At 36.2% G+C, this 4,477-nt stretch overlaps 1 non-coding gene across 1 annotated transcript; it reads right to left on the reverse strand.

Moving 5' to 3' along the window:
* Nucleotides 1–3,548: 3,548 nt before the first annotated feature.
* Nucleotides 3,549–3,620, reverse strand: TRNAC-GCA (transfer RNA cysteine (anticodon GCA)). The gene has a single exon. It is a non-coding gene; the product is annotated as a tRNA-Cys (tRNA).
* Nucleotides 3,621–4,477: the final 857 nt, after the last annotated feature.

Below are 4,477 nucleotides of genomic sequence, written 5' to 3' on the forward strand. Positions count from 1 at the left end.
TCCAACTAAATGTATGGCTTGATGTGTTTTGATAGATGTATACATCTGTGTAACCACCACCACTATCAAGACACAGAACATTTCTGTCACCTTCAAAAATTCCCTCAAGTCATACCAAACACTTTAAAATCCAATTAATTTCAGTGAGGTAACATCTCAGATTTTTTTGTTTCAACTGCAATCCTTTAGCTGTATATTTTCATTTCAAGTTTTCCAAACATTCTGTACACAGCAGATTCTTGCACAAATGATAACTTTTAAACCTGTGTAGAGACAGACTCAGCCATGCATGTGTTTTAGTTTTTATAAACATTCTTTCTGTGATACAGAGAGCACAGTATTGTTTATGCTGACAGCTGTGTGTGAATATTTTTACTATTTTGAGAAGTGAACAGGTTGGATTTTTGGGTGTGCCAGCAAGTCAGTACATTGTTACTGGCACGGTAGCACTTCCTTGTAGATTAATAATAGCTTTTCTTTTTAATTCTAACTTTTTTTCAGTGCTACTATCAGATCACGAAACGTATATAATACTCATACGTAAGTTCCCAAATTTCTCACTAAATGCAATCATGAAAAAATTTTAACATCTAATTAGTGAAGTGATTAATCATATTGGCACACAACTTTAAGGCTGGGATGATGCAGGAAATAGTATTTGAGCCAGAATCTTATTCCCAACTTTCTTTTTGTTATAAGTCAGACATCATTAAGGGCTGCTGTTAATTCTTTCAAGAGGTCATCACTTCAGATGACAGATAACATGTAACTCTAATGAATGCTATTAATTGATCACTGTTTCTTAAACTTCAAAGTTATACCATGGAAACTGTTCAACCAGTCATGCTACTAGTCATGGGACTGAATTTTCTTTTAGCATAAAGGCTTTATTATTCAGAGAAGCTTTAGGATTATAGAAAAACTGTACAGAAAATACAAAGGGATCTGATATACACACGTCACCTACCACCTCATGTCCACAAGCAGTTTTCCCTACTGTTAGTGTCTTGAACACTGTTTTAAGTGTAGAGCATTTTTTATAATTAATAAATCAAATTTGATATTTGTGTCACACCATTCTATGGGTCTTGACAAATGTCTATCATATACCCACCATGACAGTATCATACAGAATAGTTTTGCTGTCTTAAAAATGCCCTGCAATCCAACCATTCATCAAGACTCCCTCTTCTCAAATGTCTGGCAACCAGTGATCTTTTTATGCTTTTGACAGTTTTGAATTTTCAAGAATTCGTAGAGTTGACCACACTGTATACAGCCTTTCAGAACAGGATTTCACTCAGCAAGGAATGGATAAAGATGTGGTACGCATACACAATGGAATATCACTCCGCCATTAAAAGGAACAAAATTGTGCCATTTGCTGAGACATGGATGCACCCAGAAGCTGTCATACAGACTGAAGCAAGTCAAAAAGAGAAAAGCAAATATTGTATATTAATGCATACATGTGGAACCGAGGAAACGGCACAGATGAGCCTATTTGCAGAGCAGGAAAAGAGACACAGATGTATAGAACAAACATGAACACCAAGCAGGGAAACGGAAGATGAGATGAATTGGGAGATTGGGATTGGCACATATACATCACTATGTATGCAAGAGATAACTAATGAGAGCCCACTGTAAGCACAGCGAACTCTGCTCAGTACTCTGTGGTGACCTTAATGTGAGGAAAATCCAAAAAAGCGAGGACAAATATATATATCTGCATAGTGCACAGCACTATGAAGCAACTATACCCCAATAAAAATTTTTTAAAAATAAATAGATTTTCTCCATGTCCGTTTTTGGTTTCGTTTTCTAGTTTCAAATGATTATTGATATGGTTGATTATCATCTATGTTATTTGCAACTTTTCTATTTATTGCATTTGTTCATTGTTTATATTTTACCTTCTACTCTTTTCTGACTTCTTTGTTTTTAATATTTGAAATATTTTATATGATTCCATTTACTTTCTTCTCTTAGCATATCAATTATATTTCTTTAAGAAAATGTTAGCTATTGCCCTGAAGTCTCAACTTACATTTAAAACTGGCTGAAGTACACTTTCAAATAACACTATGATTCATGTGTAGTATAGGCAACTTAAAAAAGAGTATCTTAATTTCTCTCTCCTGTCCTTTACCCCATTGCTGGCATTTATTGCACTTATTTATAAGTTATAATCATTCAGCACATTATTGCTATTATTATTTTGAACAAACTGCCATTTAGCTTCAGCAATCAAAAATGCTAAAAATTAAAAAAAGATTATCTTCATTTATTCTTTCTCTAATGTACTTCCTTTCTTTATGTACATCAGACTTTATGATTTGTATTATTTTTCTTCACAATAAAGAATTTCATTTAACATTTCCTGCAAGGCAAGTCTATCGGTAATGAATTCTGTCCATTTTTATTTGTTTGAGAAAGTATTCTTTCTCTTTCACTTTTAAAGAATTAATTTCACTGAATACATAATTCTAGGCCAGAGGGTTTCCTTTCTTATAACACTTAATATTTAACTCGGCTATTATTTATTTCCTAGGTATATAAAGAAAAGGCTGACATAATTTTTTATCCTTGTTCCTCTATATTTAAAGGCAAAAGATGAGTGATGAGTCAGACCCATCAATATCCTCATAAAGCTTCTTCTCTACAAACCATTCCTTTAAATGTCTTATACATCCATTTTCTGCCTATCAACTTCCATTTTAAAAAGGTGACTTTTTTCTACAGATATTAAAATTATGAAAATGCACACTATGCTTTCTAAGCATTACATTAACCTTGAGGATGAATTCATTAAATCATATTCTTTTTGCTAAGAAATTAAAATTGTACAGTTCTGATTTCATACAATAGAGATGATGCCAACTTAGAGTTTGGTGTCTCGTCTCCCTGAAAGGCAGAGGCTCTCATCCCCTTTCTCTTCAGTTGTTAACTAATGAGTTATCTTGAAATCCAGATTAGGCAGTCTATGAAGTCCCTACAAACAGAAGCACACCAAAGTCTCAGTAAATTGTTGATTTAAGAGTCAGAGGAAAAAAAAAAAGAGTCAGAGAAGTCTTCTTCATCCTAATCCGTGTAAATGGCATTGAAAGTGAAGTTGCTCAGTTGTGTCCGACTCTTTGCGGCCCCATGGGCTGTAGCCTACCAGGCTCCTCCATCCATGGGATTTTTCAGGCAAGAATACTGGACTGGGTTGCCATTTCCTTCTCCAGGGGATCTTCCCAACCCAGGGATCAAACCCGGGTCTCCCGCATTGTAGGCAGACAGATGCTTTACCATCTGAGCCACCAGGGAAATCCAAAGGCATTAGTAATATTATTTGCTGTAATTTGTTTTAGTTTCTCTGCCAGGAACCCTGATGTTAAGAACAGTAAATAAAGGGTGTTATGACCTTCACTTGGTGGTTTAGTCGCTAAGTCATGTCTGACTCTTTGGGACCCCATTGATAGTAGCCTGCCAGGCTCCTCTGTCCATGGGATTTTCCAGGCAAGAATACTGGACTGGGTTGCCATTTCCTTCTCCAGGGGATCTTCCCCAACCAGGGATCGAACCTGGGTCTCCTGCATTGCAGGCAGATTCTTTACCAATTGAGCTACCAGGGAAGCCCTATGACCTTCACTTGGTAGACACTAAATATTAGTTTTCATTCATAGTGCCTTGCCTTGCTGATCAATTTCTTACTTCCTTTAAAATTGAGATAACAGCTTATCAATGCAATATCCTTCTTTGTTTTTATACAAGAAAGATTTAGAGTATACAGGATTTGGTAAATTCCCATAAATACTAGAATTTGTCTAATAGAAATAAATGCTTGCATAGGGCTTACTCTTAGGAGAATATGATTTTCACATATTTTTATTCGGCTGTGCTTAAGCTTATTTTTAGGCAGTGAGTCATTCTGATTTCAAATGCTGTTGTAGGCCCCAGGAGGAAATGGTTGCCAGACTCTAGCAAAGGACAGGGAAACAGCACCTCATTCACTCACCTAAACACAGGGCAATCAGTGTACAAATGCCAGAGACGAGTCTTTAACCCAGCCCGCAATTTTCGATTTGGTTAAGTACAGAGTGCAGTGAACAGAAGTGGCTTTTGTGATTTTCAAGGGCAGTAACAGAGTAAACAAAGGCTGTGATAGGACCTGTTGATCCAGTGGTTAAGAATCTGCCTTGCAATGCAGGGAACATGGGTTCAATCCCTGGTGAAGGAACTAAGATCCCACTTTCCATGGAGCAACTAAGCCTGTACATTGCAACTAGAGAGTCTGTGTGCCTCAATGGAAGATCCTATGTGCTGCACCTAAGACCAGACACAGTCAAATAAATATTAAAAAAAAAAAAAAAAAAGCTGTGATAGTGTCTGTGAAATAGTTATCTTGATAACAAAATTTTAGAGTAGTTCAATGGAACTTACTGCAGTGCTGGAAGCATTCTGTATCAGTGCTGTTGGAAATGACAGCTAC

The sequence above is a fragment of the Odocoileus virginianus genome, chromosome 9, assembly GCF_023699985.2.
Source record: "Odocoileus virginianus isolate 20LAN1187 ecotype Illinois chromosome 9, Ovbor_1.2, whole genome shotgun sequence".
Classification (NCBI taxonomy): domain Eukaryota; kingdom Metazoa; phylum Chordata; class Mammalia; order Artiodactyla; family Cervidae; genus Odocoileus; species Odocoileus virginianus.